This window comes from Panthera onca, chromosome D2, assembly GCF_046562875.1.
Source record: "Panthera onca isolate mPanOnc1 chromosome D2, mPanOnc1 haplotype 2, whole genome shotgun sequence".
NCBI lineage: Eukaryota > Metazoa > Chordata > Mammalia > Carnivora > Felidae > Panthera > Panthera onca.
The window spans coordinates 7,920,754-7,947,540 of NC_138349.1; the positions used below are offsets into that span (position 1 = coordinate 7,920,754).

The 26,787-nt window shown below is 54.5% G+C and overlaps 1 long non-coding RNA gene across 1 annotated transcript; it reads right to left on the reverse strand.

Moving 5' to 3' along the window:
- Positions 1 to 4,085: 4,085 nt before the first annotated feature.
- On the reverse strand, positions 4,086 to 7,139 carry LOC144613248 (uncharacterized). The gene is made up of 2 exons (XR_013550645.2): positions 6,971 to 7,139; positions 4,086 to 5,062 (listed from the first exon to the last, which is right to left on the reverse strand). It is a non-coding gene; the product is annotated as an uncharacterized LOC144613248 (long non-coding RNA).
- Between the last annotated feature and the right edge of the window lie 19,648 nt (positions 7,140 to 26,787).

Below are 26,787 nucleotides of genomic sequence, written 5' to 3' on the forward strand. Positions count from 1 at the left end.
GAGGCTCTTAGGCTGTCTTTGGCTGGTGAGCCTAAGGCTTTGGCCGGGCACTGCCTCCCTTTCTGGCCTGCTTTTGGGGATTGAGATAAGGAGGCAGACGGAGAAATCTCTGTGGGGGTTGGCAGTGGGGGGGTCTGAGCCCTCCTCCTCCTGAGGACGCCTGGGGAGACCCGTCATCGTCAGGCCCAGAGCGGGGCCGCCAGCTGTGGGGCCCATGGGGTCTGAGGCCCAGAGGCGGAGCTCGAGACGGCAGGGCTCCCAAAGCCGTGACGATGCAGGGAGTCTGCCCAGGGAGAGGACAGACTCAGCAGCGGGTCAAGGATGGGCACGAGGGAGCCCCAACATTTAAGGGGCAGCGCTGGGGAGGCGGCCAAAGAGACGAGGAAGGAGCAGCTGGTGGGGGAAGGGATGACGCGTGTACCAAGGCCTGGAAACCTAGGAGGAGTCATTTCCAGAACTCAGGGCAGTGAGTGATGGCAAACGGTGAACGGAAGTCATTCTGATCATTTTGCGGGGGTGCTTGGGACCAACTAGCAAGGGGCTCTGCAGTGGCCCAGGACCCTTGAGCTTCTGCCCGGCCCCGAGGGGCACAAGGACCCGTTACTGTCTCGGGTAGGAGCTGCCGTGCGGAGGTCTTCCTTGTGTCCTGCGCAGCTCCCGGCAGCCCACGAGGAGTCAGGACGGACGGGGACAGATACATTTGTCCGGCCCACGTGCATCACCTGTAGGGAGCTCAGCCTCGGCCAGGCTCCCGAGGCATTTTCTGAGGGGTGGCTCAAGGTCAGGAGGAGGGCAGGAGAGTGGCCGTCTGCGGACTCCAGAGCGTTCTCTCTGCTCTGGGTGGCCCGGGTTGGCTTCGGCGTGTGGAGATAAATGGCCCGCCGGGCCGTTCCTGGGCCGAGTGTCCCTGCATGGGGATCACACCTGGGCACCACCGGAGAAGCCAGATCACTGGGGTTCAAATCTTTGCCCCACCACTTCTGGTTTGCATGATCCTGGGCAAGTCACTAAACTGCTCTGTGCCTCAGTTTCCCCAGCTGTAAAGCATCGTAGTAGCTCTGTCGTAGAGCTGGAGAGAGAAATCTGTCACCTGTGAAGGGCTGGGACCGGCGCCTGGAGTAGGCGCGAACACGCTCAGTCTCAGCTGGTTTCTCACCTTGAGCCGGGGCACCCCTGGTTCTGTGGTTGCCGTGGCCGTGGTCCCGGCCCCTCCCTGTGCGGACTCTTGCACACCATGTTTTCAGGGCGGCCTTTTCCTGAGAACCTGCTCTGTTATTTCCTTCCCGGCGTGCCCTCTTTGTTTTCCGTAGAGCGCTTACCACAGCTGGTAACTTGTTGGTCACTTTACCTGGTTTTTGTCTATCTAGAAGGCTCGCTCCAGAGGATAGGGACCTTGTTGGTGTCTTTCCACAGCAGAGTCCTCAGCTTCTGGACAGAATGAACCTTTGTGGAGTGAGTGAGTCTAGGAGGTTCTGGGGAAGTCTTGCCCTGGACACCAGAGCAATGCTGCCGTGAGGATTGTCCTTATCTCCCGGAAAAGTCCGGTGTCTGGCCCGCTGTCCTGCCAGTCGCCCGGGGCCACACCTCTCCCTCTGCTCCTGGTAGTATGTGCTTCCCTCCCCCACCCTCCCGGCTCGTCCTCCAAGTGTCCCGGCATTTGCTGAGGTCCGGAAGCAGAGCAGGGAGGGACCAGGCGTGAGGTCCCCCCTCCTACAATCTCAAGACACACGTCGGGCGGTCACTCTGTTCTGCTTAATTCCAGGAAGTGAAATACTGCACCAGAGACCTCAGAAGAGTGTCTAGTTCTTGGAGAGGTCTTAACTTTTTTTTTTTTTTACATTGGATCTTTTTCTAGCCCCCAGTTTTATTGAGATATAATTGACCGTGGCAAGTTCTTTTTTTTTTTTTAAATTTTTAAATGTTTATTTATTTTTTGAGAGAGACAGAGACAGAGCAGGAGCAGGGGAGGGGCAGAGAGAGGGGGAGACACAGAATCCGAAGAGGGCTCCAGGCTCTGAGCTGTCAGCACAGAGCCCGACGTGGGGCTCGAACCCACGAACCTGCGAGATCATGACCTGAGCCGAAGTCAGACGCTTCACCAACTGAGCCACCCAGGCGCCGCAAAGAGAGTTGTTTTAGATATTCCTTTTGCCACTCCAAGCTGAACCTCCAGTTGGAGCCGCCATTTTGGTTTCTGTCGAACTGTTGACCGTCATGGCCCCGGGGCCAACTACTTTCATTGGGGCATTTTTTCCTTCATGAAACGAGCCTGTTCTGATAGTTGCAGGCGAGTGGTGTGTGGGATAACAGTCCTGGAGGATGGTGGCCGGGAAGTCAGGATAGGGGACTGGCAGCTAGTTCCCTGCCTGAGACTGGTCCCTGACAGGTCATTAGAGAAGCATTCGTGTAGTGAGCAGTGGCCCTCTCTTGTGGCCAGGGCCGCGGCTTGGGTTTGAGGGGCCCATTGGCTTTTTTGGTTGTCTTGTTTGAGAAGAAACGATCCCTGGGATCAGAGGTCTGTGAGTAGGGAGACGTTTGCTGCGCCCAACGGGACGGTCTGAGGAAGGCAGAGACGGGAGGCCCTGCCGGTCATCATGCTTCCGGACCTGACTGTGCTTACTTATCTGCTGATGAGGAATTTCTTCCCGAGGTGATGCTAAAAATAGATCTATAAAAATCTCTAGCACTGTTTAAAGTTGAACCCCGAAGGGAGTCACGTGAACCTTCTACGTTGACAGCCTGCAGGGGGATCTGTAGCCCGGTAGTCAAAGCACGTGCCCGCCTCAAGGGGCCAGGGATGTTTATCTCTGTGGCAGCGGGGATTCTGGGGGGTAGCTGGGCACGTATAGCCTTCTGGAGAATATTTTCTCAGTAGCCATTACCTGGACCCAGAAAACCCAAGAGGCACCAATGCCGTGACGTGGTAGCGGTAAGACGCGGTGATGTCGTGATGCTGTGATATGGGGACCTATGAGGCATGAGTCCCCTGAGTCAGACCTGCAGGGTCTGGCGGGCCTGTGGGTTTGACCCAGAAGGAAATCCTTACTGCCGGCCAGTCCTGCCTTTTGTCTCGTTCCCCGTCGGTGGCCCACCTGCCCGGGTAGAGCTCGGCACCCGGCATTCCTTGTCTTCCGGGTCCTGGTGGGGGGCCGGGCCTGGTCTTCCCCTGGCTTCTCTGGAGGAGCTCCCGATTCTCCCAGGTAGCCCTCTGGGGGGCAGACCAGTCACCTGCTGACGTCAGCCGCTTCTCCCGGCGTCACCTGAGTGCGTTGTGTGCATGTACCCCCCCTGCCTGTGCCCTCTGACTTACCAGAGACCCTGTCCCTTTGGGATGAGTGGGGCTGGGTGGGGGACATGTGGTGGCAGAAGGAGGGTGCGGGGCGGCAGGGGATTCTGCGTGGCCCCTTGGTGCTGACTCTAGTGGCCCGGGTGAGGGGCCTCCAGGCTGGGCCCTGCTGCAGGCTCCTGACTTTTTAGTCCATGGCAGCTGGAGGGCATCTGGGCTGCTTCATCGTGTCTGGTTCAGGGTGAGATTCCCCACCTTCTCTGGGCCTCACCCTGGGCCTCTGGTTACCCTGAGATGCCAAAGAGGCTGCCTCAGTTTCCCCTTCCACCTGTTGGGCTTTACAGTAGTGCCCTTGGGGGGAGAAATGAGACATCTTGCCTTCACCCCAAGTTTACCCGCATGCACCGAATCATGTGCTGTCATCTGAGGTCAGCTTGAGGCCACAGAGACCCAGGTCAGGAGAGGGTGTGTGTCCCCTAGAGGGTGTTGCTCTGGGAACATCTATCACACAGAGCTGTGGTTTTCTTGCTTGATCCCAGCCCCCCACAGACACTTAATGAACAGCGGATCATTTTTAATTTTTTTTTTAATGTTTATTTATTTTTGAGACAGGGCATGAATGGGGAGGGTCAGAGAGAGAGGGAGACACAGAATCCGAAACAGGCTCCAGGCTCCGAGCTGTCAGCACAGAGCCCGACGCGGGGCTCGGACTCACAGACCGCGAGATCGTGACCTGAGCTGAAGTCGGACGCTTCACCTACTGAGCCACCCAGGCGCCCCATAGCAGGTCATTTTTAAAAAAATATATATATTTATTTTGAGAGAGAGGGACAAAGTGTGAGCTGGGGAGGAGCAGAGAGAGAGAGGGAGAGAGAGAATCCCAAACAGTCTCCGTGCTGTCGGCACAGAGACCCACGCGGGCTCGATCTCACAAACGCCGAGAACACGACCCGGGCCAAAATCGGGAATCCGATGCTTGACTGGCTGAGCCACCGGGCGCCCCTGAGCGGCAAGTCATTTTTAGCCGCATTAATTCCAACGTTTGGTGAAGGAAGTGGGTGAGCCCTCCCAGCCCTCGCATTTCTGATCTCATGGTGACCATGTTTAAGGGGCACCGGCCATCTGCCAGGATTCAGGCAGTGTTCACACCCGTCATATTTAATCCTCACGGCAGTGCTGCATGTTATCATTGTCCTAACTTCACAGAGAAGGACATGAGGGTCAGAGACCACATGAGGTGCTGAGATGTCCCAGCACACGCTCCCTGCCGCTTCTCCCGGCCGCCTGTTTGGGAGAGGTTGTGGCTCAGGGCGAGGTGGTCAGAGACAGGGACCCCCCACTCCCCCACCCACCCTGCCTGGACCAGGCTGTGCGGGGAGGCTTCCCGAGTCTTGGAGCCCGTAGGGGCTGCAGGCGGGGGTGTTCTTTCTGCTGCTCTGGACCCACGACAGTCCGTGTGGCCGCAGAGGCCTCAGCAGGGAGCTGGACCGGGGGAGGCGGCGGGGGTCATCCTGGGGTGGCCTCAGACCACACCCAGGACGGTGCTGTGGGACCTGCACAGACACCTTCACGAGGGTTTTGGGCCTCCTGGTGGCCCCGTCAGTCACGGGGCGGCACCAGTGCGCCACGGCCCTGGGCCGGCTGCTGTGGCTTCAGCCTCCACCAGGCCGTCGTGGCCCAAGGGGTGAGAGGCTCGGAGGAGGGGCTGCGGCCGGCAGCGTGCTTGTCTCTCTCGGGAAGCCCGTCAGCCTCGGGAAGGTACTTGCACGAGCGTGCCTGGAGGGACACGGATGTTGGGAAAGTCAACGATGTGATGCGGCAAGCATACTTGGTCGGGCCATGGGAAAACGGCAGGTCACGGCACAAAAGCGTCTGTGTTTGGAAAGAGCTCAGGGACAGGGCAAGATGTCAACAGGGCTCTGCAGACCCAGCTTCGACCCTGAGCCCCCAGGAAAATCATCTCGCGTGCGGTCCTGGAGGAACCCAGATTCACGATGGGAGATGGGAAACGACATTTGTGGACCCTGTGCTTCGTGCCGTCCCCGTGACCCAGCACCGGGACAGCTCCAGAGAGGCCCGGGGAGGGGGTGGGCGGAGCCCCTTAGGGTCTGGGTCCAGACCGGAGGTCGGATCTCGGTCCAGCTTACCTCCCGTCTCTGAGCCTCAGTTTCCTGCTCTGGGGAATGTGATCATCGTACCGGGTAGAGTCAGCTCAAGGCTAAAAGCCAAGTTGCACATGGAATGTGTGTGGTGTCAGCGCTGAGTGCCCGCGAATGGCGTGGCCACCGTCATTGTTTACAATGACAATGGCATTTACAGTGAGATTGCTGCCACCTGGCATTCAGAGGTGATGTGTGTGGCGAGGGGACCCGGGGACCCATCATCCCACTGGGAGGCCGTCCCCAAGCCATCACGGTGTCTGTAGCGTGCCATGGCACCCGACGCAGGACTGCCGGGTCCCGCAGGCAGGAAGGGGCCTGTTCGGCTCTCCTCTCGTTACCTCCGCAGCCTTCCCTGGCGCCCAGAGGAAGTGGCCAAGAACTGTGCTCTGGAGAGATGAGTAAACGCAGTGACCAATGCCCGGCAAACCTGTGTGTCACTTCAAGGAGCGGGAAACCCTGGCCTGTTGCAGGTGAGGCTAACAGGAGGGGGGAGCGAAGAAACTAGGCTCGCGGCGCTTTTCCAGAGCGAGCAGGGCTAGGCGGGTTCTCCAGGTGGATACTTCTTCCTGACGCTGGACCCGGATGGAACCCTTGGCCTCCGTTCGTCGGGACCCCAACTTTCTCCCTGCTCTTCCTGCCGTGGGGCGGGGCGGACCCCGTGGGACTGAGATTCTGGCTTGGGCCAGGGTGGGGACCAAGTGGGATTCTAAGGGGTGGAGGAGGGGTCAGGAGAAGGACAGGACAATGGTGGGGGGAGGGAGAGAGGGAAGTCCCTTTGGCCCATCCAAGGTGAGCTCACTTGGTCCAATGGGATATGTTGGGGGGAGATGAAAGGATCACTTGGCCTCCACCTCTGCATTGTTGTGTGCACCGGGCAGTCTAACAGGAAGCCTTCTGTGAGTATGACCCTTCCTTCCACACATCCGGGGCATGGCAAAGGGAGCCTACGCTCACTCCCCAGAGAGTGCTGGAGGGGTTCTGGACTGGGAGCCTGGCTGAGCCAGGCGCTGGGAACTAGGGACGAGTGGGGCCTGCTCCTTTGTCCTCAACCAGCTCATCAGATACCCAGCATTGTATCAGAGCCTGATGTTAGGAGTCCTGGGGGTGCTGAGCTTTATGGACCGGTGCCGTGGGCTGGCAGAGTTCCCCTCCCTCGGCTCCCCAGGAACTACGTAAAACCTGGCAGGGAGCTGGCACGCCTTCCATCACATCTTATTAATAAGTTTAATTAACCCAAGGCAGCACTTGCCAACGCTGAAGTGAAGTGTGCTGGCAAGTTCTCGGCCATGCGAGACCCTAACAGCTCGCTGTGGGTGCCCCACATGGTAGAGCCTGTACCCTGGGGTTTTCCAGCTGGTGGAGCACACCTGCCCCCCAGTCCTCACAGGCTCACTGATCCGTGGAGGACATGCCGCCCCGACCCCTCCCCTGCCCCCCGCCCCGACCCCTCCCCTGCCCCCCGCCCCGCCCCGGAGGTGTCACTGTTCCCTTCTTAGGAGTGTTTGCACACCTCTGCTCTTACCCTCCATGCCAGCGCAGACCTGCTCCAGCGTTTCCAGCCTAGGTCCCAGGCAGGTGCAGTCCCACCCTCCTGAGTCCAAAGAGTCACTGCGAGCGAGGGACAAGGTCCTCCTAGGCAAGGCTCTGCCTGCGTCTGTCCTGGCCGCTCTGCCTGGCTGTGTGTATAAGGAGAGAGGAAAACAGTGCCCAAGGCAACGCCTGAATGTTGGCGACTGTTCTATCTCGAATGGAACTATTTCCAACAGTCTTCTAGTAGACTTGATTTAGAAGCTTTGGAACCTGTGAATTCCATCTGGGCAGAGTCATCGAGCCCACCAAGGGGCACGGGGCTCTACAGAGATGGCCTTGTGGGCAGGCCTGGGCCACTGGCTTCGGGTGTGGAGAGGGTGGGCAGGCGGTGCGCCATGTCCATGAATGGGAGTGAGCCCCGCGTGGACAGAGGAGAGGTTGGCAGTGAAAAAATGTGTGATGTGGGGGTGGACGGGCCTCACTGTCCCCTGAGGGGTCAGTCCCGCCGTGAGTGCTCCGAAGGGAAGTGCCCGATCTGGCTGCCCACCGCCCCATGCCAGCACAGTGGCTCCGTGGTCACCCCTACGTCATTGAAGCCTTGGCTGCCAGCAGAGACTGGGTGCTCGCTGTGGGTTCTGTTTGGGATTCAGACCAATGTGAGAATGAGTCCACACCTGGAAATCGGCACAGAGAGTGAGGCTGGACCAGTTAAGACTTTTCATTTCGAGTACTGGAAACCTCCGCTCAAACTGCTTTAAGCAGAGTGAATGAGCCCATGAAGAAATAAATGAATAAGGCAGGTAGTGACTTACATAACCGAAATGACCTTGGATTGGTCGATCCAACATCATCAGGACTCGATTTCTCTCTCTCACCGGTTTTCTTCCCGCGTTGGTTTGTTTCTCAGGCTCCTGCATGAGAAACCATGTGGCTGCCAGCAGCCTTGAGTGCATATCCTCTCAGGTTCAAGTATAAGAGAGAGGGGAGAAGGCCTCTGCGTGACAGCTCCTCAAACAACTGAACACAGAGTCCCCGTAAGACCCACTATCCACAGCCAGGCGTGTGTCGAAGACAACTCAGAGCATGTGTCCAACACACAGACTTGCCCCCAAATGTACGTAGTGGCATTATTCCCAATAGCTGAACATAGAAACAATCCCAATACTCACCAACTATGATGAGTAAACAAAAAGTGGTCCATTCATACAATGGACTATTAATTGGCCACAAAGAGGAACAAAGTATCTCCATCCACAGGGATACCATGGTAAGGGTGGGAGAAGGAATGGTGAGCAAATGACATTTTCCAGGCAACAGTGGGCACCTGTCCCACGTGGATGGCCCACTGTCCCCCTGATGTGCAGGAATCGAGGGCCCCATACAGGACAGGAGGTCTGAAGGCAAAGTGTGCATTGAGGGTGGAATCTGTAAAGCATAGAATGGCGATGTGACGAGAGAGGCAGGATCCAGGGGCCAACCCAAAAATCCAAAAAGGAGAAGGCAGCCCAGTGGGCTGTCACCAATCTTTTGAGCTGAGCGGAGGAAAACCTGGTGCTAAGAGTAGGAAATGAGCCAGGGATGCTAGGCCTGGGCAGAAAGGTCCAGGTCAGAGGACAGATCAGCTGAGAGAAGCCCTGGAGTCATGTGATACCACTGGCTAGATGAGGGTGAGGGGGATGTTGATAGAGAAGAGGGGTCTCCTTTGACGATTTTGCTTCATTCCCTAGGAGGCAGAGAATAGAGAGATGCCCCCGTAGGAAGTGCTGGGTAAGTAAATGGAGTGTGTCGAAGGGACTGAAGTCTGGGCGTGTCCCTGGAGGCCACTGTAGCCATAGCATCTGCAGGAATGGTTCAATGAGGGAGAAGATTGGAGCACGTTCTTGAAGGATCTGTAGACATTTGACAGTGAAAGAAGTGGTAAGGGCTTTGAATGAGGTGGAGTGTTGGGACTACACTCTGGAAGGGGAGGGGATGGAAGCCTTCACACCAGATGGGGAGAGCATGGAAATGTTCACACCAGATGGGCAGAGCGTGGAAATGCTCACACCAGATGGGCAGAGCATGGAAATGCTCACACCAGATGGGGAGAGCATGGAAATGTTCACACCAGATGGGCAGAGCGTGGAAATGCTCACACCAGATGGGCAGAGCGTGGAAATGCTCACACCAGATGGGGAGAGCATGGAAATGTTCACACCAGATGGGCAGAGCATGGAAATGTTCACACCAGATGGAGAGAGTGTGGAGGTCTTCACACCAGATGGGGAGAGCGTGGAGGTCTTCACACCAGATGGGCAGAGCGTGGAAATGTTCACACTAGATGGAGAGAGCGTGGAAGTCTTCACACCAGATGGGGAGAGCGTGGAAATGTTCACACCAGATGGGCAGAGAGGGGAAATGTTCACACCAGATGGGCAGAACGTGGAAATGTTCACACCAGATGGGCAGAGAGGGGAAATGTTCACACCAGATGGGCAGAGCGTGGAAATGTTCACACCAGATGGGCAGAGAGGGGAAATGTTCACACCAGATGGAGAGAGTGTGGAGGTCTTCACACCAGATGGGGAGAGCGTGGAAATGTTCACACCAGATGGGCAGAGCGTGGAAATGTTCACACCAGATGGGGAGAGCATGGAAATGTTCACACCAGATGGGGAGAGCGTGGAAATGTTCACACCAGATGGAGAGAGTGTGGAAGTCTTCACACCAGATGGGGAGAGTGTGGAGGTCTTCACACCAGATGGGCAGAGCGTGGAAATGTTCACACTAGATGGAGAGAGCGTGGAAGTCTTCACACCAGATGGGGAGAGTGTGGAGGTCTTCACACCAGATGGGCAGAGCGTGGAAATGTTCACACTAGATGGAGAGAGCGTGGAAGTCTTCACACCAGATGGGGAGAGCGTGGAAATGTTCACACCAGATGGAGAGAGCGTGGAAATGTTCACACCAGATGGGCAGAGCGTGGAGGTCTTCACACCAGATGGGGAGAGTGTGGAAATGTTCACACCAGATGGGCAGAGCATGGAAATGCTCACACCAGATGGGGAGAGCGTGGAAATGTTCACACCAGATGGGCAGAGAGGGGAAATGTTCACACCAGATGGGGAGAGTGTGGAAATGTTCACACCAGATGGGCAGAGCGTGGAAATGTTCACACCAGATGGGCAGAGCGTGGAAATGTTCACACTAGATGGAGAGAGCGTGGAAGTCTTCACACCAGATGGGGAGAGCGTGGAAATGTTCACACCAGATGGGCAGAGCGTGGAAATGTTCACACTAGATGGAGAGAGCGTGGAAGTCTTCACACCAGATGGGGAGAGCGTGGAAATGTTCACACCAGATGGGCAGAGAGGGGAAATGTTCACACCAGATGGGCAGAACGTGGAAATGTTCACACCAGATGGGCAGAGAGGGGAAATGTTCACACCAGATGGGCAGAGCGTGGAAATGTTCACACCAGATGGGCAGAGAGGGGAAATGTTCACACCAGATGGAGAGAGTGTGGAGGTCTTCACACCAGATGGGGAGAGCGTGGAAATGTTCACACCAGATGGGCAGAGCGTGGAAATGTTCACACCAGATGGGGAGAGCATGGAAATGTTCACACCAGATGGGGAGAGCGTGGAAATGTTCACACCAGATGGAGAGAGTGTGGAAGTCTTCACACCAGATGGGGAGAGTGTGGAGGTCTTCACACCAGATGGGCAGAGCGTGGAAATGTTCACACTAGATGGAGAGAGCGTGGAAGTCTTCACACCAGATGGGGAGAGTGTGGAGGTCTTCACACCAGATGGGCAGAGCGTGGAAATGTTCACACTAGATGGAGAGAGCGTGGAAGTCTTCACACCAGATGGGGAGAGCGTGGAAATGTTCACACCAGATGGAGAGAGAGTGGAAATGTTCACACCAGATGGGCAGAGCGTGGAGGTCTTCACACCAGATGGGGAGAGTGTGGAAATGTTCACACCAGATGGGCAGAGCATGGAAATGCTCACACCAGATGGGGAGAGCGTGGAAATGTTCACACCAGATGGGCAGAGAGGGGAAATGTTCACACCAGATGGGGAGAGTGTGGAAATGTTCACACCAGATGGGCAGAGCGTGGAAATGCTCACACCAGATGGGGAGAGCGTGGAAATGTTCACACCAGATGGGCAGAGCGTGGAAATGCTCATACCAGATGGGGAGAGCATGGAAATGTTCACACCAGATGGGCAGAGCGTGGAAATGTTCACACCAGATGGGGGGAGCGTGGAAATGTTCACACCAGATGGGGAGAGCATGGAAATGTTCACACCAGATGGGCAGAGCGTGGAATTGCTCACACCAGATGGGGAGAGTGTGGAAATGTTCACACCAGATGGGCAGAGCGTGGAATTGCTCACACCAGATGGGGAGAGCATGGAAATGTTCACACCAGATGGGCAGAGCGTGGAAATGCTCACACCAGATGGGGAGAGCGTGGAAATGTTCACACCAGTTGGAGAGAGCATGGAGGTCTTCACACCAGATGGGCAGAGCGTGGAAATGTTCACACCAGATGGGCAGAGCGTGGAAGTCTTCACACCAGATGGGGAGAGCATGGAAATGTTCACACCAGATGGGGAGAGCGTGGAGGTCTTCACACCAGATGGGCAGAGCGTGGAAATGTTCACACCAGATGGGGAGAGCGTGGAGGTCTTCACACCAGATGGGGAGAGTGTGGAAGTCTTTACACCCAAAGAGGACAGATGGGAAGTGAAAACCGCGAAGGGAGAGAGCAGCGAGAAGCACAGGCCCTGAGGATGGGACCTGGGAGCTCCAAGGTCTGAGAAGTGGAGCCTAGGTTTGCGTGAGCTGGTTCTTGGAGTCCCGGCTGGGACTTGGGCAGGCCCGAGGTGCAGCTAATGGGTGCGGCACGGGATCCCAGGGTCCCCTAGCACTCACTATATTGTGGAGCCAGGGTCCTAAGGTGGAGCTTGTGGCCCTTCGTGGAGAGAGGGGAACACGTGGTGGGAAGCCAGCTGTGGCCAGCACAGTGAGTGTGGGAGGGGTGGCCCTCCCCCCTGCCATGAGCAGCAGCACGGCAGGCCTTCCAGGGTGCCAGGCACACAGCCAGCTCCCAATGCAGCAGTGGCCTGGCTTGAGCAGGGGCCAGCCAGTTGTGGAAGGCTTTGTCGCCTGGGGTGAAGGCTGTCGGGCACTGGCCTGGCAGGTCCGGAAGCTCGGGAGTCAGGCTGAGGTGGGCCTCCCACAGCCAGGGCAGCTGGGGCAGGAGAGAAACTTGTCCCTGCCACGTGGGTTGCTCCCGTCTGGTTTGGGGGCAACATAGGTCCTTGGGAAGGACGGACAAGTCCATCATTCATTCATTCAATTCTTTTTGTCTTTTCATCCAGGCAGCAGAAACTCACGGAGATGCTGTTTCAGGGACTGTGAAAAGCTGACCAGGGCCCTAGGCGCTCACAGCTGCAGGGGGAGACAGACAAACCGATAGGATCTTCCGTCCCAAGAGTGGCAGTGGCCGCACGGGGGTGGGGAATGCAGGGATCTGAGAGAGAGGGAGGAGGGACATCTGTGCGTGTCTGGTGTGGTCAGGGAGGGCGGCCTGGAGGAAGCAACACCCAGGCTGAGACCTGAAAGGGCAGTGGGAATGAGTGGTGTGAACTGGGTGGGGAGGGCTGACTGAGGTACAGGGAACAGGCAAGGACCTCTGGGAGCATGGAGGAGCCCGGCAGCATGCTGCGCTTTGGGGTCTTGGACCTCCTCCCCGCCCCAGGTCACGGAATTTTGATCCTTCCCCTCCCCGCGGTCATGGCTGCTGACAATCCCTCTCCTGGTGACGCTGGCCTTGGGCCTGGGGTGGGTCTGTGGCTGTGGCGGGGGAAGGGGCAGCTTTGCTGTGGGGTCTGCGATATCAGGAGCAGGGGACCAAGGGGTCATTGACTCTGGGACTGAAGTCCTGGGCGTGTCCTGGAGGCCACTGTAGCCACAGGATCTGCAGGCCCCGGACAGCGCCTGGCCCAGGGGAGCCTGGAAACTCCACGGCCCGTCTAGAAGGAGGAAGGCAGCTGGGAACCCCAACAGAGTTGGCTGGGATTTGCATCCGAGAACCCAGAGATGACAAACGTCCTGCCCGATTCCAGGACTGGCCATGCAAGGGGGCGCCGGCTGGGGCGGGGTCCTCCCCGTTGGCTCGTCCCGCCGGCCTCAGATACAGATGAGGAGCAAGGAGGTGTGCTTCCCTCCCCACGGCGGGCCAGGGCTCCCGCGATTTAACTTGCGTCCCTTCTGCTGAGCCCCGAGGGCGCAGATGAAAGACGGCGATGCGTCAAACAGGAACAAGCTGCGGGGCCGGAAGGTGGTGTGAGGGCCGTAGGCGCCCCGCCCGCCTGGCCTCCTGCCCGTGGCTCCCACCAGCCTCGCAGCCCTCCCGGCTGAGGATCCAACGACACGGAGGCAGCACAGGAAGCCGAGCTGTGGGCGGGGGGCCTTTTCCATGCACGCGGCCCCTCAAACATGAACGCGAGCCCCGGGGTGCCAGAGACGGACCACAGATCGGTATCTCTCCGGGCTAAGCGGCCTCACGCCAGCGAGGTAGGAGTGTTCCAAGGAACGCGGGTCTTTTTCCAAGCAGGAAGGAGTGGTTTCTACGCGTTCGCCCTCCTCCGCATCTCTCTGAGGCTCCAGGCCTGCTGTGTGCAGAGGGGAGGAGGTGTGAACGTCTACTCCATCGTCAGAGCATTTACGGAGCTGCCGGCAGGAAGAGCAGGTGCTCGAGGTTTGCCTCTGAATCCGCACCGCCGCGTCTGACGCTGGGTCGGTTCTGGGGGGTCCCGCTCCCCGTCAACGGTGCAGCGCGAGCCTCTTCCCGGGGAATCACCGTCGCCAGGCGCGTGGCTGGCCTTCAGGGAGCGACACGAGCTCTGATTTGCTTTCTCTCGGCAATGGTGTGCGTGAGCTCCCCTCCACCGGCCTGCTGGCAGCATGAGCCTGGAGACGAAGTGTTTTGAGAGCAGAGCGGGGAGGGCTGCATCTGCAGAGGGGGCTCTGGGAGGCAGCACGCACCGGGGGTGGGGGCCAGCGGCCGATAAATCTTGGACAAGGTCAACAGCAGGAGGCAGGGATGGGCGGAAGCGGGAGGGCTGGGCCAAGAGACGTCAGCAGACCTTGGCCCGGGATCTGCAGTATTTTTATTGAGAACCGTCAGGGGAAACCCTTCCAAAGGGTGTGGACAGGGTTGGCGGCGTCTGGCAGCTACTTTGCAGGCAAGAGGTCAGTGGAGGGAGGTCATGAGGTCTGAGAGGGGTCCCCGCCCGCCCCCCCGTCCTGTCTTCATCAGGCCGGAGCCGGGAGGTCAGAGGATGTCTCAGGGATGCCCTGGGGAGCTGTCTGCAGTCTTGGCGTGCGTGCAGATCCCGCCCGGCCACTTACCAACTGGACACGGGGCCCCCGCCACCTTGAGATTGGCTTTCCCTGTTGCGGGATCGTGGAAGTAAAGACAGCGGTAACCCCTGCCCTTGGCCACGTGCTGTGTGCCAGGCCCTCCGCACGTCTCATCTCACGTGATCGCCGCGTCCCGGAGGTGGGTTCCGACTCATTTCCGGGAGGGCTCAGATGAGGCCAGGGACGTTCGTTAACTTGCTCAAGCCCAGAAACCGGGAATCTGGACCAGGTCTGCTTGGCTTCGAGCCGGGGCTCTCTCCGTGGGCCTGCGCGGCTCTAACGTGGGTGGCCGTGCCCAGCTCAGTGCCTCACACGCAGCGGGTGCTCAGGAAACGCTGGCAGAAACCTTTTGCCCTGCCCTCCTTGAAGCCTCTCTTTCCTCCTCCCTCTGGGAGCACGCGGTTGCACACACCTTCGCATCGGCCTTACCTGTGCTCTCCCGTGCAGGGCGGCCCTGCTCCGGGGAAGTGGCTTCTACCCCGTGGCTGCGTTTCACAGCCCCCCAGGGTAGCTGACGTGGTGAAAGACGGGGGCGCAGGGAGGGGGAAAGGGGAGCTAGCGCTCAGCGGCCAGAATGTCAGTCGTGCAAGACGAGAAAGTTCGTTGAGATCTCTCACGCCACACTGTGCGTGTGGTTAATCCTACTGTCCTGTACACTTAAGTGCGGTTGCCATGGTGACTTTGATGCCGTGTATTTTTTTTTCTCCCGTAATAAAAACAAAACCCAAAGCTGGATGTGCGATCTCTATCGAGAGGGCTCCCAGGGCCGAGGGGAGGGGAGGGCTACAGGCTCTGGGTGGAGCCTTGGGCCCCACGTGAGCCTGTGGAATGGTGCCCCGCCAGGAACATCGACTGTGGATGTGGCTTGAGCGATAAGAGGCCTCAGGTGCTGCTGTGTCAGGCCACTGAGACTCTGGCTTGATCCGTGACGGTAGCTCGTGTCTCCTCAACGGGTCAAGGGGACTTCAAGATGAAGACCGGAGACCCCTTTCCCTCTGGAGTCCACAAGCGTCTGAGGGGACAGCGAACACGAGAGGCTGTGACCCAAAGTGGGTGAGTACCTTCAGAGCCCAGGGAAGGACGTGGGGAAGCAGGAGAAGGTCTCATCGGGGGCTAGGGAAGGATTCATGGAGGAGGTAGCCAGGGAGAGGACACTTCAGAGCTGCTAAGGGAGAAGAGAGGTCTCTTGGGGAGGGAGCCCCATTGAGCAAAGCATGAGAGCTGAAGTCCAGGCAATGTGTCTGAGGACCCGGGGGTGGGGGGGGGGCAGTGCAGCCAGCTCCCGCAGGACTGAAGAATGTGAGCTTGATTTTGTAGGCAACGGGAGCCGCAGAAGGTTAGTGAGGGAGAGCATGCCAGAAACACTGTGCTTCAGGCAGGCTTCTCCAGTTGCCGTGGAGAGGCTGCCTGGAGCAGGAGAGGTTAGATGTGGGAGACGGGAAGGGTGGAGGGGGTGATGGAGGGGAGGAGCCCAAGAGACGGAAGAGGGGTGGGGGGCACAGGGAGGGAGCAGTGGGATGCTGGGGGAGCCAGATGCTGGAGGTTTGTTGGTCCCAAGGTAGACGAATGTCCGTTCCTATTACCGGAGGCCGGGTCCTGAGAATCAGCGCCCGGGCTCTGCCCTTCTCTTTGGCAAGGCCTAGGAGCCTGTCACCGCCCGTGTGTTGGCCCCTGGAGCCCCGCACGCCTCCTGCCCCACGGGCGCCCGGTGGAAGCTTCCTGGCTGGAGTGACTGCAGAGCCTCAACATGTATGGCCACGAGGTCAAGAAACTGACGCTGAAACATGCCCTCAGAGAGCATCCATGGTTTGTTTATTGCCTTTTAAAAAATCCGCAGAATTTGCTTGGCTTTTCAGCATTTACGAGAAATCTACCTTGCAAATAAGTTTCCAAAATAACCTCTCTCTCAGCTCCGCACTGCGCTCACCATCTGCGGAGCCAGGGTGTGGATGTGTACGCACGGCCTGAGGGTCCAAGCCCGGGACAGGCTTAGGTCAGCGGGGGAGGGACGAGGCAGGACTTGGAGGGTCCTCCCGGTCGCTGTGGGAGATGGCGTGTCACGGCCCCTGGTACCAGGGGCGTAGGCCCGGAGGGTCAAATGCCAGGGGACGGAGGAAACGGCGTGTGCACGGGGGTTCCATGAGAACTTAGGGCTCCCCCAGGCAGAGTGAGCCCTCAGAGGCAGACCCTCTCCCTGCCAGGGCTCCGACGTGGTCACCCGACCCGCTCGCCCAGGCCTTGGCTTCTTTTCTCCTTTCCCAGTGACCATTCCCCAGGGCCTTAGCTGTGGGGACAGGGAGTGGAGGCTGTCCGTCCTTTGCGGGGAGAAGAAAGGTCCTGAGTGGCTGCGGCACAGGGAAGGAACGATGATGAGCCCCCGGATGCTGAACAACCCCTCAGACCGCACGAACTGTCTCAAACTGAGCCCGGCTCCTTCCCCAGACCCGTGCCCTCTGACTGGGGCAACCCCTCTGTTCACCGAAACCCGGCGTTGCCCCAGCCCCTCCATCGTCCCCACACCCACATTCCATCAGGATGCTGATGCCAACCTGGAAGGTTCTCCGTTCCGTCCGCCCTCGCCGGCAGCAGCTCCCCGCCGGGCTGTGCAAACCTCTGAACTGGTCAGCCGGGTCATTCTCTCCTTCCTCCACACTGTCCCCGGGGGGATGCTCGGGAAACCCGTCTGCATGCCCGGCTGTCTCACTGGTGCTTAGATAACTTCACTGACCCCTTAATGTGCACAAGATGAATTTCCGTGTTCAGGGGGAGGGCGTCTGGATCCTCCTGTTCCCATGTTATTCACAAAACTTTGCCCCTCTGTGGTCCCCCGGGCCCACGTGCAGCTCGGGGTATTTCCACGAATCGCCCTCTCCTCCGGGTGGAATGCCTCCACCTCCCCCCCAACCCCCTTCGTCAAGGAGGCCGGGCGATGGGTGGCGTCGCCAACCCGGAGTCGAGGGCAGATATGCACGGGAGTGACACCGCGGCACGCCCTTCGGTGCGGGGCCCGGCGGGTGTGTACGTGTGCGTGATGTGTGCGCCTCTGCCCTTCCAGCCTCCTCCGGGCTGCAGCCCGAGGCAAGTGCACCCTGTCTAATACCGCCAGCTGGGCCCGCGCCCCGGCTGGGTCCCACTGCAGGACATCTAGTCACGCGAGCCAGCGCCGCCGCAGCTCAGAGACGTGGATGCTTCCACCCCGTGAAAGATCGGGACACCGAGGGTTAGCAAGGCGCCTCACAGGGGTTCGCGGCCGGAACTAAACTTGGGCATCTGACTCTCAAACTGTGTCCCCTTCTGTTACGCTTTGTGTCCCTGGGGAGTCACAGATGCCGGTCTCTCCTGCCTTTTCCCCAGCTGCTCCTCGGAGGCCCTTATGCCATGTGGGCAGCCCACACGTGCCAGAGGCTTCCTCTGTGCCCGAATGGGGTAGACTACGAAAGTGGCCACGGATGCTTCCCCTCCCCCATTCACACCTCCTTGACCTGTCACTTGGGGAGCCCTCTCATCCTACCTCTGGGCGTGGCCATGTGACTTGCTTTGGCGGATGGGATGTTAGCAGACGTGTCTTAAGTGGAGGCTTGAGAAGCATGCACAGTGGGACTGGTCCGCTCTTGCTGCTCTTGGAACTCTGCTCCCTTGTGAAGAAGCCCGGGCCAGCCTTCTGGAACACGAGAGACCCATGGCCCAATTACACCTGTTCCTCATTTGACAGCTTGCCAACTGCCAGACATATAAGTGAGGCATCCCGGACCATCCAGCCACCGGCCGCCCACCAGCTGACCACGGACACAGGACAGAGCCCGGGCGGGATCAGCGGAATCAGCTCAAACACGAGAACTGCCCAGCTGACCCACCAAATCATGAGCTAAGTAAACACGTGTTGTTTTAACCACTACACCTTAGGGTGGTTTGTTATGCAGCAAAAGCTAACTGATGTAAGACATTGTATTTCAGTTATTATTGTTGTGTAACAAACTTAACTTAGACCCCCAAACTTAATTGCCCGAAACGACCATTGTATCATGCTCATGATATGAGTCAGAGATTTGGAAAGGGTACAGTGTGAATCACGTCTTGGCTCTGTGCTGTCGGGAGCCTCAGCTGGGACGACTCAAGGGCTGATGACTTGGGGTATTGACGGCTGGGGGCTGGAATAATCTGGAGGTGTCTTTGCTCACTCCTGGGAGTTGAGATTGGTAGCTGGCATCTCAGTAGGAGCTGTCTGTGGGAGCAGCTACACGTGGCTTCTCCATGTGGCCTGAGTTTCCGAAAGCCATGGCGGGTTTCCAGGGAGCCGGACTTTAATGGAGGCCCAGAGCTCCAAAGGCAAGGCCACCTGCTAATAAGGAGGAGGCTCAGCGCCACTCATGACCTTGCCATGGAATACTACTGGGCAATGAGAAAGAATGAAATCTGGCCTTTTGTAGCAACGTGGACGGAACTGGAGAGTGTTATGCTAAGTGAAATAAGTCATACAGAGAAAGACAGATACCATATGTTTTCGCTCTTTTGTGGATCCTGAGAAACTTAACAGAAGACCATGGGGGAGGGGAAGGAAAAAAAAAGGTTAGAGAGGGAGGGAGCCAAACCATAAGAGACTCTTAAAAACTGAGAATAAACTGAGGGTTGATGGGGGGTGGGTGATGGGCATTGAGGAGGGCACCTGTTGGGATGAGCCCTGGGTGTTGTATGGAAACCAATTTGACAATAAATTTCACACTAAAAAAATAAAAAATAAAAATTAAAAATTAAAAAATAACTTTTTAAATAATAATAAAAAAAAAAAGGATGTCACACAGCGTCACTTCTGCTGCCTCCCGTTGGACACAGGCCAGTCGTCAGGTCTCTGCACCCCCACTGCCTCCTAATCAGGGGAAGGGAATTCGGCTCCTCCTTGATTGGGGAGCAGCAAGGTTCCAGATGAGCATTCGGGGCGGGAAATATATTGCAGTCACTTTTGGAAAATACAGTCTGCCGCCCATTATCTCACCCAGTTCCTGCAATAACCCAGAGAGAAAGGGAGGCACCGTTGTTCTCCCCACTTCTTGTGAGAAGCAGAGGCTCAGACAGAGGGTCACGTGCTCAGGGCCCGGTGTCAGTAGCTGTCGGACCTGAGACCAACCTCGCCACCTTTCCTGGGCTGCCTGTTGGTCCTTGGACCCATGTCTTGGTGTCCCTTCTCCTTCTACCCTTTGAGCTTCATGCTTTGTCTCTGTCTTGGGTGGGATGCCTTCTAATAAGCAGCTGCATTTCTCAGTGTCTCTCTTGACCGTGTTGGGGGTCCCCGCAGGCTCCCCAATCCCATCCCTAGAGGCCAGGGGCGTGGTTGTGGTGGGCGGAGGGAGGAACTCTAATAAACATGCTTGACCGATCACCACTCTCCCTCCTTCTGCAAAATAGATACAGTTTGGAGGTCCCCAGGAGGCAACTTGAATTTAAATCCTAAGAGGATGGAAACTGGGGTTACGTCTCTGGACTTTGGAAGATTTATGTTTTGTGTTACAAAAACCACCACTACTGAGTATTTGCGGTCCTGTTTCCTACCCAGACCCTCCCGCCAGCCCACGCAAATCTCCAGCTTTGCCTACCGGCATTCCCCTCCCTACTTCTTTTTTTGTTTTTTAATATTTGTTTATTCTCTTTTTGAGAAAGAGAGTGTGAGTGGGGGAGGGGCAGGGAGAGAGGGGGACAGAGGGTCTGAAGCCGGCTCCATGTTGACAGCAGCGAGCCAATATGGGGCTCGAACTCATGGACTGTGAGATCACAACCTGAGCTGAAGTCGGATGCTCAACCAAGGGAGCCACCCGGGCATCCCGACATTCTGCTCCCTTCTTAAGGGGAGATGGGAGGACCCGTATGGGTAGCAGTGCCCTGTGGGCTTTTTAAAATATTTATTGATGTATAAAATATATTTAGGATATGTGTGGATGGACAAAATGTCCATTAATGGGAGAATGGGATAGGGCTGTCAGGTCAAATGCGGGATTTTCTATTAAACTTGAATTTCTGCAAAACAATAAGCCCTGTGGCTATAAGCAGATCTCCCACTTATAAAAGGGCACATATGGTCAAGGTACAGTTTGATGAATTTTCACAGAGGAACTCGTCCTGTGTCACCAGCAGCCATATCAAGAAACAGAACTTTCCAGGCTCCCAAAATGTCCCTCGCGTCCCCATCCAGGAATGACCCATCCCCTCACTATCCCGGCCTTTAACAACATAAATGAGTTCTGGCTGGTTTTGAATGTCATATAAATGGAACCACTCTGTCTGTATTCTCTTGTGTCTTGCTTCTTTCCCGGATCATCACGTCTGAGAGATCTATCCGTGTCATGCATGGCAGCAGTTCATTTGGGGTAATAATTACTGTATGAGCCACGCTTGCACTCAACAATTATTTGTTGTTTCTCTGAAATTCACATTGAACTGGGTGTCCTGTAATTTACGCGGCAACCCCGTTCAGTTCTTCTGTTAAATGGACACCTTGTGGTCTTCTGTTTGGGGCTCTGAGGAGCAGAGCTGCCGGGAATATCCCAATACGTGTCTTTTGGTGAACATATGGACTCATTTCCTTTGGGTGTTTACCTAGAAGTGGAATTTCTGGTCGTAGGGAATGTGTATGTTCGGTGCAGTGCATCCCGTCAGGAGGCGTTCCAAAGGGTACCATTTTACACTCTAACCAGCAGTGTGTGAAAGTTCCGGTTGCTCTATATCCTCGCCAATACTTGGCATTTTCTGCCCTTTTCTTTGCAGTCATTCTAGTGGGTTTGATCTGGTTTGATCTCATTGTGGTTTTAATTTGCATATCCCTGTGGATCACGAAGCCGGGCACTTTTTCGCAGGCCTCGTGCCCCTGTGGGTTTCCTCCTTCATGAATCGCCTGTTCTAGCATGTTGCCCTTTGTTCTGCTGAGACGTCTGCCTTTTCCCTATTGCTCTGTAGGCGTTTCTTATATGGTTGGCATACTAGTTATTTTTCAGAAGTATGTCAACTATCTTCTCCTGGGGAGTTTTGGGGAACGGGTGAGAGAGGATTCCTGGCTTGTTGTGGGTCGTGTAGTTGACTTGGAAGAGTCAAGAAGGAAGAGGAGTTTAACGAGAATTGCCGTGGATAATGGCTCTTCTCCAATGGCCTTTCAAGGGCACAGGTGAAGAACAGACTGTTTCTTTGAGCCCCTCACTCATTCTGAGACTGGGCCACATGGGGCCCTGAGCAATATTCAGATCTTGACATGAGGGCACAGAAAGATTTCCATTGTATTGAGCTGATAGTGTGTCTTGGGACATTTAATCTAGGAAGGTTGGAAGCACTTCCAAGAAATTCGTATATGTCCTTGGCATGAAGTCTGGTGCCTGTTTCCACCCCCTGAGGGGAGAGGCCATCCCTAAGAGAATGGGGATTATTATTTGTCACAGAGGGAAAAACCCTCCTCCAGAACACACACTTGAGAAGAAGAAAATATGGAGTATTTGAACACTAGAGGCATCTGAAAGGTACGCTTAATTCATAAATCAAGGCTGCACAGCAGATATTTATGGCAATTCTTGCTAGAGGAAATATTAAAATTTGTAAGAATTGTAAATGCTGTAACCCAAAATGCTATAGTCACCGGTCATAATTGATGACTTCCTCTTGAATGTATTGAATAAATTAATTTCATTGCTATACCGATGACATTAATATGCTCTTATAATTAATTTAGTTCTGAGGGCTGTTGTGGGTGCCAAGCTTTCATTGGAAGGAGAAAATGGCCCCAGGAAAAAGGTGACACATGAAAAATAATTTTGAAATCAAATAAAGAATAACACTCTAATAAGAAACAGCAGGCTCAGCGGGGCCCTGTCATAAAAGAGAGCACACGCGGGAGTTGTCGGGAGGCGGATATTAAGGTCAGGACTGTGGGAGTGTTTCCAGTCCAATGTTGCTGAGTTTTCATTGGGATTTTTCACGTCCTGAGTCAGCGCTTTCAGAATGGCGTACGCGGAAAGCCTCCTTCTTCGGTGAGCATCACGGGGCGATCTTGAGACTGGGGCCTTCTGCCCACAGTCCTCGTCTCCGAAGCAGGAATCTAAGGGTTTCCAGGAAGGGGCAGCCAATGATCGAGGATGCCGATTTCTTTACAACTAAACAGCCAAAAAATAACATTTATGAGCCCTTTCTTTTTGCCAGGCACCGTGCTAAATTGTTTATGTTCATTGTGTCAACAGGATTGTTTCTTTCCTCTTATTTTTTTTAAGAGAGAGAGCATGAGCAGAGGAGAGGAGGAGGAGGAAGAGGAGGAGGAGAGAGAGAATCCTAAGCAGACTCCATGTTCAGTGCAGAGCCTGACATGGGGCTTGATCCCACACCCCTGAGATCATGACCTGAGCTGAAATCAAGAGTCAGATGCTCAACCAACTGAGCCCCCCCAGGCGCCCCCCTGTTTCTTTCTTCTTTTAAAAAAATTCAGACGCAACTGTGGGAAAGAGAAACGATCTTTCCCTAACTCTGAACGGCATGAATTTAGGGCTCTGCGTGCCCACAGCAAATGCTCAGGAGCTGATGTCGAACAACTGGAAAGATTAATTGGAAAAAAACATCCTGAAATGCAGTTTCCCCTGATTTATGTTTCGTCAACGCTGTCAACCTTGATAGAGCATGAGCTGCACGCCAGGCCCTGGGAGGGTGCTGGGGGGGGGGGCGCTGCGTGGAGTGTGTGTGTGCATGTGGAGGCAGAGGAGGGCACACAGAGTGAACAGGACACTGTCCTGCCACCTGAGCCCGTGGCCTTGCCAGGGAGAGATTACAAGCCCTGCACACAGCATCCTTTTCCCTGGCTGTCAAACCCCCCCCTTCAGCTCCCTCCCTCCCTCTCCCCTCCTCTACTGCCTTCAACTCCTGCCACCCAGGATTGCTGGGTTCCTCACATGGGCTCCCAGCTCCCCATCCACAATGTTTTTGCTTTGCCGGGCCCTTTGTCCAGAATACCTTCTCCTCTAGTTCGTACATCTCAGCCCTGCCCATCATGGGGCGGGTGGGAGGCAACAGTCCTGAAATCGTTGCAGGCTCCGTGTTATCTACCACCTGTCACTTCACAGCGACTTTGAAATGATCGCACCTGGTAGGCAGCCAGGTTGCTGTGAGTGCGTTGTGTGGACATTATTAAGGAGAAGCCTGTCGTATGCCAGTGTCTAAGATGATGGAGAGGTATGTTTTCTGAAATTGTTATGCATAAATCAGAAGCAAATCAGGTAGTGAAGGAAAAATGAATCTAGAGAACAGATAAAAATCATCTGCTGGGTGGGGGTCCAGAGTATGGAAGATGGGTGAGAACACCCCACGGGGAGGCGGGACCCCACACCTGGGGATGGTTTGCATAGCTGGTGACCTTGGTCAGGCTCCTGGTTATGGCTTCACACACGAGACTGCATGCACCTGGGGGAGGAAAGCCTCGAGTTCGCCACCGTGAGATGAATCAGCCCACTGGACAGCTTCTACTTCGGAATTTGGCAAGGAGACACCCAGCCATCTGCTCATCTTCTGAGGAACCCAGAGAGCTGCATGGGTAAACCTACCGTTTGTGGGGTCCTTGATCTTTTAGTCATGCTGGGCAGCTTGACACACAGGCTAATGTGTTCTCTGGCCTCACTGCTGTCTCCTTAGAGATGAAAGAGGAGAAGCGGCCTTTCCAAAGCCAGTATTTCCATTCTCAGTCTGGGTCCTTCCCTCCTGTTTTGGAGCAAAACGGTTACAGAGTGTGGAGGGCAGCATCCAAGATGGCGGCCTTCTGATGTTCATCCATGCAGTTCTCTCTGTTTCTGGACTTAATGATTCTCTTCTAGCAGAAAAGATGAAATGTGACTTCCTAGATTAAATTATGTAAGACTGTAGCTTCTGCCTTGGTGTTTTGGATCTCCTCTCTCTCTCTCTCTCTCTCTCTCTCTCTCTCTCTCACACACACACACACACACACACACTGTCCCTAATCTTGAATCACAAGCTGCCATATTGTAAAGACACTCAGATGGAGAGACCCTGTTATAGGCTGAACTGCATCTTCCCGAAATTCATATGTTGAAGTCCCAATCCTCAGGATCTCAGAATGTGACTGTATTTGGAGATAGAGTTTTTAAAGGGGTGATTAAATTAAAATAAGGCCATTAGGATGGGCCCTAATCCAATATGGCTGGTATCCTTATAAGAGGAGATTAGGGGGCACCTGGGTGGCTCAGTCAGTCAAGCATCTGACTCTTGATCTTGGCTCAGGTCATGGTCCTCATGGTTCATGGGATCGAGCCCTAAATCAGGCTCTGTGCTGGGCATGGAGCCTGGTTGGAATTTTCTCTCTCTCTCTCTCTCTCTCTCTGCCCCTCCCCTGCTCACTTGCTCTCTTTCTCTCTCAAAATAAATAAATAAACATTAAAAAAAGAGAAGACATTAGGACACAGACATACACAGAGGACCATGTGAGGACACTGGGGGAAAACCAGCCATTTACAGGTCAAGCAGAGAGGCCTGAGGAGAAACAATCCTGTGGACAGCTCCATCTCAGACTTCCTGCCTCCAGAATCATCAGGAAGTAAATGCCCGTCGTTGAAGCCCTCAGTCTGTGGGACTTGTTATGGCAGCCGAGCTGACTAATACAGACCTGTAACCATGTCAGTGAGCCTGGAGGCACATTTTCTGAAGGTTGCTGACAGCCACATGAGTGGGCTTAGAAGTGGATTTCTCAGCCCCAGTTGAGCCTGAGATTAAACTGTAGCCTTGGCTGATAGCTTTACAACTGCCTCAGGGGAGACCCTGACCCAGAGGCATGCAGCTAAGCCACATCTGGATTCTTGAGCTACGTGGTGTCTCGTCTATACTGCGAGACAGTAACTGTGGGCTGTTTTAAGTTAAGTTTGGGGGTAATGGGTTATACAGCAATAGAGACTAATATGCCTCCTTATCCTTCATGGCTAGAGCGACCATATATTTTACTGAGGACACCAAGTTGCTTTAGAGAGTGGAAGAAGATTCTAAAACAATTAAAATGTTGTATATTTTGAGAATATTTATTTCTTGGGGTGCCTGGGTGGCTCAGTTGGTTGATTAGGTGGTTGACTCTTGATTTCAGCTCAGGTCATGATCTCGAGCTTTGGTGCCAAGTTCTATGCTGACAGCCTGCTTAGCATTTTTTCTCTCTCTCCCTCTCTCTCTCTCTGCCCTTCCCATGCATGCTCTCTCTCTCTCTCTCTCTTAAAATAAATGAATAAACTTCAAAAAAATTTATTTATTGACTGACAGATTGGTTTTATTATATCGGTGCTATAAATGGTTCTATTAAAAACAATTTGTAATAATATTCTTTCTAAAACAATTAACATATTCATGTGCAATAAAGTAAAATTTAAGAACACTCTTCTATTGATTATCTGAATATAACAACAAAAACAGAATAGTGTACTTGAATCAGTTTCTTAAGCCATGTCTGTCTTTTTTGTTTATGTTTATTTATTTTGAGAGAGAGAGAAAGAGAGTGTGTGCGAGCAGGGGAAGGGCAGAGGGAGAGGGAGAGAGAGAGAATCCCAAGCAGGCTCCGATCTTTCAGCGTGGAGCCGGACCCAGGGCTCAAGTATGAACTGTGAGATCATGACCTGAGCCGAAATCAAGATTCAGCTTAATTGACTGAGCTGCCCAGGCACCCCCATGTCCGTCTTTTTTTTTAATTAAGTTTTTAATTTTAATTCCAGTATGGTTAACATACAGCATTACATTAGTATCAGGTGTACAATATAGCGATTCAACAATTCTATACATTACTCAGTGCTCATCATGGTACCTGTACTCTTAATCTCCTTCACCTTTTTCACGCATCCCCCCACCCACCTCCCCTCTGGTAACCACCTGTTTGTTCTCTATAGTTAAGAGTCTGTTTTTTGGTTTGTCTCTTTTTTTTCTCTTTGCTCCTTTGTTTTCTTTCTTAAATTCCACATGAGTGAAATCGCGAGGTATTTGTCTTTCTCTGACTGACTTCTTTCACTTAGGATTATACTCTCTAGCCTCACCCGTGTTTTTGCAAATGGCAAGATTTCATTCTTTTTTATGGATGGGTAATATTCCACTGTATACGTATATACCACATTTTCTTTATCCATTCATCAGTAGATGGACACTTGGGCTACTTCCCTAATTTGGCTATTGTGAGCCATATCTGTCTTTAATATGATGTCGAGGGCATTTTTTCCCTCAATATGGTCTCAGAATTTTTATTATTTTTTTCACAAAATTCCCTATAATCTTCAAAGTGACATTTTTTGGTTAGTACATTTGAAATTATTGACACATTCAATTGACTCTTCATTGTACACTGTGCTATTTTTAATTGGGAAAATATTCTGTCTGCAGGTGTTTTGCAGGTGTTTTGAG